Source organism: Alligator mississippiensis, chromosome 2 (genome assembly GCF_030867095.1).
Source record: "Alligator mississippiensis isolate rAllMis1 chromosome 2, rAllMis1, whole genome shotgun sequence".
Classification (NCBI taxonomy): Eukaryota; Metazoa; Chordata; order Crocodylia; family Alligatoridae; genus Alligator; species Alligator mississippiensis.
Window position 1 is genome coordinate 288,990,624 of NC_081825.1, and position 10,259 is coordinate 289,000,882.

Here is a 10,259-nt window from a genome sequence, read left to right on the forward strand (position 1 = left end):
TGGCAATGTTAGAGAATCAACTTCCACTTTTTGAACAGGAATATACTGACTCTCTTGATTACAAACAAAAGCTTGAAGAAATCGGCCTCAAAGACTCTAAAACTAGGAGGTAAATTAAGAGGTTGGGATTAATTTTAATAAAATAGAAATAAAAATTAATCTGATGGTTTGGCGGCCTAACTCCTGATGTTTTTAATGCTAACTCTAAAGTTTGGGAATACTGATTTTAAATGTATCGTATTTGTTCTTTATAACTATCGCCCCTGGTCCTTCTCAATTTTACCTAGTTTCAAATTTAAAATGGTGGCAAAGTTATTATACAGTGCTTAAAAATGTACACAGCAGTGATACTTCCTTTCCATTTAAGCTTTGTGCATATTTTTCCTCCTATTATCTCTTTCTCAGAATACCATTGCAGGTAGTAGGCTCAATGTTGTATAGCAACATTAAAATTAACGGAGCTATGCTATATGAGAATCTGGCCTACAATGTGTTAATGGAACAAACTTTTTACGTGACACATTAAACACATTCAAATACACCTGTTAATGTATTATACATAAATAGATATTTCAGCAGCATTTGGTCACAAGGATAATCTTAATTCTAATTTCCCTGTAATTTTCTTGGACCTACATAATGATTTTCACAGACTATGTAACAATTCAGGCCTGGCTCCTGAAATGTGTTCTATATAGCAGTGGTTCCCAACCTTTTTAGACTGCGGACCAGCAAACTACGAACTGGAAGTGACTGGCATGCTGCCGGTCCGCAGCATGCCAGTCACTTCCTGACTTCCAGTCCAGCAGCCAAATCTTCACGGCCCAGTACTGAGCCGCAGCCCAGGGGTTGGGAACCTCTGCTAGGTAACACTCGCACAGAGGACCACACTGACATGGGCTCCATGGAGGCACACAGATTCATTTGCACTAATCAGGGGTCTAGGCTATTAATTTAAAAAGGAGAGAGAATGAGTTTTTGCTCTCTGCCTGAACTGAAGTGCTTAAAGACCAAGTCATGGTATTAAAAGTAGTTTCACACTATAGCCACAGGGTGGCATCACTATGTAACTTTGGCACAAGTGCTTAATATTGTTCTCTGTTTTTCTAGTCTCTTGACAGCTGTTAATTCATAATTGGACCAGCAGTTTTAGTTTGCAAAAAACATTTTTTCATAAAACTTGCAATAAGACCAATAGAAACCTTTCTATGATTAAAGAGAAAAAAAGAAATCAACGGGGAGTCGTTTAGCTGATATTACCCCGTGGTATATAGCAGGCAGCCTGAAATTGCAACTGATGCATTGATTTTTCTTGTCTAAACAGAGAACAGTAGAAAGTAAACGAGGAGCATAAATACTAAAAAGTAAATTGGATTTTTTTATGATCAGTTTCTATGGTCTCAAGGTCCATGGTCTTCTCCATGGAACATATATTTAAATTAACATTGTCACTTGCATCATACTTTAGTTATGTTTCGTCAAAAAAAATTTTCTTGAGTTAATTTGTTTTGTGTTATCTTGTCTGAAGTAACTGTCTGTGTTACTGGTGTGATTGATAAGGCAGTGGCATAAGTTTTGAGGGAGAAATTTTCAGAAGTGCCTAAGTGATTTAGGCAGCATACAAAAAACTAGAACTCTTGGTTCCAAAATGATACCTGTTATTAGACCAACTGGGAAGTCGCAAGAAAAATGTCCTTTTCTGCAAGCTTTCGGGATCAAAGTCCCTTCATCAGGCTCTGGGGAAAGTGTAGATGGTACATGATGGTAAAAAGTCCCCACAGGTAGGAAACAAACTTCATTTTTGCACAGAGGGAGCTGAAGATGGAAGGCTGTCCCTCTGGGTCCATGAGTGTCTTTGTGAGCTGTGTTGAGTAGCTCTTTGATGTGTAGATCAGGTAGAACTCCTTCCCTGGAGGTGTCAGATGGCAGGCAGGGAGGTAAAAAAACTTCCTTGTTCTGCAATGAGGTTTAAAATCCAAACTTCTGCAATGAAGTTTAAAAGTGATTTAGGAGCACACAATGAAGTTTAAAAGTGAATTTCAGTGGGAATCCCCTGGGGTGTTTTTGCAGATCCCATTTTGAACTTCTAAAATCTAAAACTTAAAATTGTCAGAGCCAAGTAAAAAAATACAGGGTATGAATAAAGGACTTTATATGACAGTGCTGGGTAGTCTAGCTCAATCCAGAGGGAAAAATGAGCAAGTGTTTAGCTTGACTCACATTAACTTTTCTATTAACTTTAATGGGACCGCTCTGAGATTTAACTTTAAACACATCCATATGTCTTTTGCTAGATTGAGATAGAGAGCTTGGCATTTTGCAGGATCATTAGTTTATTATGACAATTGGATGTGAATGAAGTAACTCATTCAAAGATTTGCTTTTATCTTTCTCAGGCCAAGCTGGTTCCAACCTAGGAGCTTGTTGTTCCCAATCATTCTTACCCTGAGTAATACCTTAGTATAGGAACAATTTGATTGATTGTTTAGATCTCCTTTTTCATGACACCAAGATAGTTTAAGGCCACAATTTAGATTCAACAGTATCTCAACACAATAAGAAACCATCTTGGAAGCCCCATTTCAGTAACCCAACATTTAATTTATGTTGGATTAATCGTATAAGGAATGAATGCAAAAGAAAAATGCTTTTCCAAGTGCGAAGGTCACAATCTATGCTCAACTGTACGTTTCTACTTTGTATGAGATGGTTGTTTTAAAAAAGAATCTGGTAGCTTGACTTTTTCTTTCAGCTCTGCATTCCACTTTCTTCCTAATTATTCAGTTTAAGGATGTCCTGTAAAAGCCACCTTTGAAAATGAGGGTATGTGCACACACACTAGTTACCAGGAGATAAAAGAAGGCAGGTTTTTACCATAGATTCATAGATTGTAAGACCAGAAAGGACCTTGGAAGATCATCTGGTCCAGCCCCCTGCACCAAGCAGGAAAGATAACTGGGGGTCGGGTGACCCCAGCAAGGTGACTGTCTAGTCTCCTTTTGAAGATTTCCAGGGTAGGTGATTGTACCACCTCTGGAGGGAGCTTATTCCACAGTCTGGACACCCAGACTGTGAAGAAGTTTTTCCTTATGTTGAGCCTGAATTGGTCTTCCAGGAGTTTGTGGCCATTACTCCTGGTTTTCCCCTCAGGTGCCCTGGTGAACATTTGCCCACCAAGCCCTTGATGTACTCCCCTAGTGTAGCGGTAAGCTGCTACCAGGTCCCTTCTCAGCCTTCTTTTCAGGCTGAGTCCCAGATCCCTCAGACTTTCCTCATATGGCTTGCCGTGTAAGACTCTGATCATACAGGTGGCTCTTCTTGGGACTCTCAAGCTTGTCCACGTCCTTGTTAAAGTGTGGTGCCCAGAACTGGATGCAATACTCCAGCTGTGGTATCATCAGTGCTGAGTAGAGTGGAAGAATCACCTCCTTAGTTTTGCTGGAGATGCATCGATTGATGCATGCCAGAGTATTATTTGCCTTACTGGCTACAGCATCGCACTGTCAGTTCATATTCATACTGTGGTCTGTTATTACCCCCAGGTCCCTTTCAGTCGTGGTGCTAGTCAGTTTGGTGCCACCAAGCCTGCAGATGTGTTGGGGATTGCTTGTCCCAAGACGGAGACTTTACATTTCTCAACGTTGAACTTCATCAGGTTCCAACCTGCCCAACTTGTTAGCCTGTCTAGATCTGCCTGTATCTGCAGCCTATCTTCGAGCATGACTACACTCCTCCATAATTTGGTGTTATTCGCAAACTTAACCAGTGAACTCTTCAGCCCCACATCCAAATCGTTAATAAGGATGTTGAAAAGTACTGGACCGAGCACCAACCCCTGCTGGACACTGCTGCCCATTTCTTGCCAGGATGACACGGATCTGTTCACTACGACTCTTTGGGTCCTATCCTGCAGCTAGTTTCTCACCCACCTGACTGTCTCAGAGTTAAGCCCACAATCCTCCAATTTCCTTCAAAGACATTGTGGGATATTAGATCAAAGGCCTTTTGGAAGTCTAGGTATACAATGTCAACCTGCTCTTTCATGTCCAGGTGGCGAGTTACCTGGCTATAGAAGGAGATGAGGTTGGTAAGGTAAGACCTGCCCACAGTGAAGCCATGCTGGCTGACATTCAGAAACCTTACCTTCTGCAAGCTTATTGCAGACAGATTCCTTGATGAACTTTTCTAGGATTTTCCCTAGGATGGAAGTCAGGCTGATTGGCCTATAGTTACCTGGGTCCTTCCTCCTGCCCTGGTGGATGGGCACAACACTGGCCCTCTTCCAGTCCTCAAGGACTTCTCCAGAGCACCATGAGTTGTGGAAGAGTTTCACCAGGGGTTCTGCAATGACTCCAGCCAGCTCCTTCAGCACTCACGGATGAAGATCATCATGCTGACTTGTATATGTCTAATTTGTCAAACCTCAGCTGATTCATGGGAATTGCTGGAGTGCATACACTTAACCACTAAAGAACTGTAATGAAGCGGGAGTACCAAGGTACTTAGATGAAAGTGATTTTTCATCTATTGAGAGGTAAGAGCCTTCACTTCACTATCACAGTACAGCTGGCACACAGCGATTCCACATCTTATTACCTCAGGGTAACTAGTGGCCATGTACATACCCACAGTAAATTTCTTTCCAGTTCTTGCATAACTTTATGAGGAAATCCATTCAGATTTATTATTGGCAAGCTTTTCATAGAAGCTCAGCAACTCAACATTGCTCAGAGACAAAGAGTCTAGCTGAGGCCTGCTTCATGGGGTGCAGACAGAAGTGACAATTTTCACCTAATCTGGCCACAGAAAGCAGTTTATAGTTGTGACCAAACACAAGTACGCTGCTGCAGACAGTTTTAAAAGTAGTCAATCAGATGAAAAGTTGCAGGAAGGGAGGTTTAAATTGGATATTAGGAAAAACTTTCTCACTAGAAGGGTGGTGAAGCACTGGAACAGGTTACCCAGAGAGGTGGTGGGATCTCCATCCTTGGAGGTTTTTAGGACCTGGCTTGATAAAGTCTTGGGTGGGATGATCTAGTTGGGGATGGTCCTGCTTTGAGCAGGGGGTTGCGCTAGATGACCTCCTGAGGTCCCGTCCAACCCTAGTTTTCTATGGGTCTATGAAAATCCGACCCCCTCATTGCATGAGGTATCCCATAAAGATGTTTCAGAATGTAGCATCTTTTGTAACTTGTGTCTGCAGAGCTTCCAGCCTGTCCCTGTTTTCAAAACGGGAGGGGGGGAAGGGAGCAGAGGGAGTTCAGTCTGGAGGGGTTTCAGCCCCCCCCCCCGGAGTGTGGAACAGGCGTATTTGGGGGGGGCTCCAATTTACCCACCCCACCCTTCAGCACCAGCTCCGAAGCCCCAAGAATGAGCTCCCTCTGCTGCCTTTCTCTCCTCCCACGCTGAAAACAGAGCGCCCTGGCCATTGCTGTGGGAACCTGGCTACAGGATCCCAGCTGCAGCTAGATTCGTCTGCTCCTGCAACCAAGAGTGAACTTCAGCGTTGTCTGGGGTAATGTTGTGACTCAGGACGCTTTGCAGAATGAGCATCCAACATAACAAAATATTTCAAATACACAAACAGTGTCCTGTGTGTCAAGTGGACTTGTGCAACTTGCCTGAAACATCAGTATTACTGTTGTAAGGCAGCAGTGACAGCATTGGTTTTGTTTGTGTCAAAACCTGAGCTCAGTCTAATGTAGCTGTGATCTTCTGTATGATCCCTCCTTTTGCAAAACAGCTGGCTCAGTGCCCCTTATCTCCCTCTCTCCTGGGTTTCGGAGGAGGTGCTGACTGCCCTGCGCTATGTGCCTCTGAGAGGTGATAACCCCATACAAGCTGGGGGAGGAGGGGGCCTATCTCATGTACGACCACTGTTGTTTTCAACCATTTTTTCCTGTTGTAGATATGCCCAACCTTATTTTCATGAAGTGGTGATAGTTTGGGGGAGCTGAAGCCAGGGTGGGTGAGGTTTTTTGCCATCAGGCTCTAACAGTGCTGGCCTTCTGTTTTCAGCTTCCGGTGGAAGAAAAGATCAGCAGGTGATAATTCTTGCTTCACTGGTGCTGTTTTGTCATTTAAGTAGTTTGTTTAAATGACAAGACAGCACCAGTAGTAAATGGATCAGTCTGGTTGTGTGGCTTCTTGGAGTGGGCATTTTCTTATTTTAGTCCTTTTACTAGTTCCTTGGATTGGGCACAACCGAGAGTAGCAATGATGGCTGCTTACAGACATGAAAGAACAAACCAGCAATCTACTTTCAGCACAGTGCATGCCCAGAAGAGGCACTGCATTCGTTTGACCTGGCTCACCCAACATCTGTATAGATCATGTACTTTAGTGGGGCTTTTTGGTGCTTTTATCTAATAGCTAACTGTATCAGCTATTAGATAAAAGCGCCAAAAAGCGCTGCTGAAGTGCCCAATCTACACAGATGCTGGGGAGCCAGGTCAAAGTAACACAATTCCTCTTCCAGTAAAGCACTGTTTGGGGGTTTTTTTCACATCTGTCAGTGGCCAATACGTGTGTTTCAATGCAAACTGCTTAAACGTCTCTATTAAACTGCAGGCAATTGTCAGCCGTTACTGCTTCAGGTATACCTGCTTGAGTGAAAATGGATTTGAGGCACACAATCATCTATTTAGCCGTAGTACTTTCCAGTAAGGCTGTCCAAGGGGTGTGAGGATAATCACAGTTACATAGTCTTTTCCTCTAGTCAGCTTAAACAACCTATGCCTACTTCGCTCTAGGGGTTCACTTTTTCCTGTGTCCCTGTGGGGGCCTTTAGATAGGGGGTAAAAAGGGCAGTCTCCCTAGGCCACAACTGGAGGCTGTTGAATCGCCCCTGTCTCATACAGGGTATGCCCCTTGTAGTAGAGCGTTGCCGCAAGATTTTCCCACTCTCTACAAAAGCCCACCTGTCTTCTGGCCCCCACCATGGACTCTTTTGCTTGACTTGATCTGTGTTTTAAGAATATACAATAAGCCTCATTGTCGTCATTTCTTCAAAGCCAATATAAGTAATTTCTAGTCCTAATTTTTAAATGACTTTTTACCGTGTATTTCTGTAATACTTGTGGAATCACTATCCTCGCGCCCCAGGGTGGGTACTCGAGGGATGGGGTGGGGGGGGGTGTGGCTGCGTCCACCTTTGGTTGTACATCACACGACTTGTCAACGTGGCTCCTGGCTGTGACTGGCAAGGGCTGGGCGGGTGAGCAGTGGCAGCACTAACCCCGTGCACTCTGAAGCTGAGCTGAGAGGGTGGTAAGCTGAAAGAGCTCGCTTCACACATACTCCAGGTGGGAATTTATTTAAGGTATCAACAAGGACGGAGCCAGGGGCAGAGCTGCGGGGTGCACCCCTCGACTGTGAAGTAAGAGCTCTCTCTTCAAATGATAGCATATCCCCTTGACCTCGGTTCATCTCAACCAACTTCCTTAATTGCTTTCTGCAGAATCTCATCCTCAGCAGTAGCTCTGGTAATGACAGTCCACATATATATGTTGAGGCTGGATTTATAATCGAATGAATAAATCATTCAGTAGATTAAATTACATACATTTAGCTTCAACCATGCTTTAAACATATGTTGCAACCACCAGATTACTTCCAGGTTTGTGTTCGTGTTTCAGGTCACATATACATAGTTGAAAAGAATCTATATGCTCTGAAAATGTTTGCCAGGCCCCTTTTAGGCAATGGCAATATGTTTATAACAATTTTAGCTAATACTTCTCATAAACAGTCATGAAATGTTTTATACCCCTATATTAAGATTAAAGCCACCTTCTTTGAATGTACTGGCATTTAGCTTTTGTTAATAGCCAGGATGTATTGTCTCTGTTGTAGTAAGAAGACTCTGCCAATACCCTCCTATGTGGGGTCCATGAACAACTTGGTTTTTTACACTTACTGGCATAATACCTTAGGGCTGGGGCCTTCTTTAATTAAGAGTGTCTCAAATTCTTAAGATTTTCATTTGGCACTTCTGTATAATAGTACTCTTAGATATTCTGGCAGCTAGAGAAGGCTAGCACAAATTTCCCTACATGGTATACAATTTAAAGGGAGCCTTGTACCCTTTCACTGCCTGCTGGGGTAGGTATATTAACAAGTATCTCAGTCTTATTACGGTGTGTCCAGGCATCCAAATGATGCTGTTTCGTATACATCCAAAATGGCAGTGTCTGTTTAAGAGGGGGATGAATCTGTGTTCAAATATGTTCTCCATTTTTAAGGGCACCTGCCAGCACACTGCTTAAACACCGAGTGAAGGAAAACTAGTTGGCTTCAGCCATCAGTAGAAAAATGTTTGTTTTTTTCAGACCTTTACTTCATTTCTTTGGGGGTATCCACGAGGGGTCTGTCCTTATTCTCCTCCATGCGCACCCATCCCGTGGTTTCTGTTACTGACTGTCTGTATCCAGCGCAGTGACCCTATCCAGCTTCTCTTTACGTGTCTGCTTAAAGGCAGTTCCTTTGAAATAAAAGCATCACAAAGGGGTGAATTGCGGGTGGTTGGGCTCTTTCAGCCGAGAGACCGGTTTGACTGGGAAGTCCCTCCTAGACTCTCCCCACTCCCCGAAGGGAGTTTCTATCATCTTGAAACTGCTCTGCTCTGAAACCAGCTCTGCAGTGAGCAGTGCCTAGGTAGAGACATCTGACCCAGGACCTGCTACCGCGAGTGACCTGAGACCCCCCAGGGCAATTCCAGGACAGGGAGAAAAGTTGATGTGTCTGGCACCAGGAGAGGACCATGGAAACTTTGTTTAAGCTAGCCAGGACTGGCAACCCTGGCTGTCCCATCCACAATATCCTGGGCTAATAATGGGGAAGGGGTTTGAAGGAGTTTGAATATGACAAGGTTGCAAATTGGCTTTTTCATGAAAGCATATTAGTCACCTGGACTACTTTCTCCCCAAGATCCCAAGAGCCTGTCCCCAGTAAAACTCCCCCACCCCAGAGCTGCCTCTGGTTTTTGGGGGTGTAGTATTTCCATTCACCTTTATAATAGCCCTGGGCTTTCCACTCCATGCCTGGCTATATCACTAACAGTGAATTCTCAAGGGACAATAGCCCTGTGTACCCAGCACACGGGAGGAGTCCTCTTTCCACACGTGAGGCTCACCAGATGTCGAGGGCAAAGCCCAGAAGAGGAGAGAAGCCGTTGTAAACTCTAATGACAGCAAGCACCGGGGAGAGACCGAGGGGGCTGAGGTCAACCTCAGGGAGGAGCTACGTCATTTTTCAAATACATGTTACTGGAATAACCTTTGTGCTTTATTGCAGAAGATGAAGCCACCACATGGTTATCAGACATCTTGTTCTGCAGCTCGTTCAGAGTTCCCATGTGGCAGTGGGAAGCCCTTGAAAGAGGTTGCGAGAAAGTGTGGAAGAGAAAGGACTCCTGCGGCACTGCTGGATCTTGGCGGAGATCTCCCACAAAGCCACAGCTCCTGCCACCAAGGGCTGGATCTTCGTGTAAGTGCCCAGCTGGCCTGGAGATCTCTCAGTGCTAAAGGGGAAAGCTTAATTATGACTAGAAGCAAAGATAGAGTTGAAGAAATAAGCACATGGGGGACGCGGTCTGTTGGTGTCTTCATATGGCACAGAGAGGCAAAGCCTGGACTGCGTGACTGACAGTGCTAACACATTCGAATTGCTTTGTCAAGGAGGCGACTGGATCCCACTAATCCGTCTTTGAGTCGCTTCTCACACATCCCAATCTGAATCTGCTCTCTTCTTGGGGACTCTGGCAGCTCCCCCGAATTGCAGACTGGCTTTTTGCCCTCGGGTCAGTCAGAGGCTCTTCTGTGTTTTCACCTTCTTTTTGTACTCTGTGTTTAAACCATATTGCTCAAGTTTGTCATTATTATGTGGCATATAAGACTTCTGACATTTCTAAAATAAAGTTTCATAGTTCGCTTCTGCCTGAATTCACTGCAAACTACTACAGACACCTAGTGCTTTGGAAAGAGCTGTTAAAAATAAGGCTCCGCTCGCTCTGATTGTCTTCTGTTTCCCTGGAATTTACTGCTTGTGGATAAAAGAAAAGAATATCCTGTGTAAGCCTCCTCCATTTGTCTTCCCAGTGAGTTACAACTCTGATGGGTCTTCCAACATTTTTTTCTTTCACTCAGTGTATTTTCTTAGTTCATGTCACGCCAGGAACGATGTGGTGTTCAGTAATCACTCAGCGCCAATTATGCTGCGAGAGGTTTGCTTCCTTTAATGGTCTGAGTTCTGTGTGATCA

General features: G+C 44.1%; 1 long non-coding RNA gene across 1 annotated transcript; it reads left to right on the forward strand.

Annotated features, from left to right (window-relative positions):
• The first annotated feature begins 736 nt into the window (after positions 1-736).
• Positions 737-9,929, forward strand: LOC132248851 (uncharacterized). Its single transcript, XR_009460304.1, has 2 exons — positions 737-4,534; positions 9,295-9,929. It is a non-coding gene; the product is annotated as an uncharacterized LOC132248851 (long non-coding RNA).
• Positions 9,930-10,259: the final 330 nt, after the last annotated feature.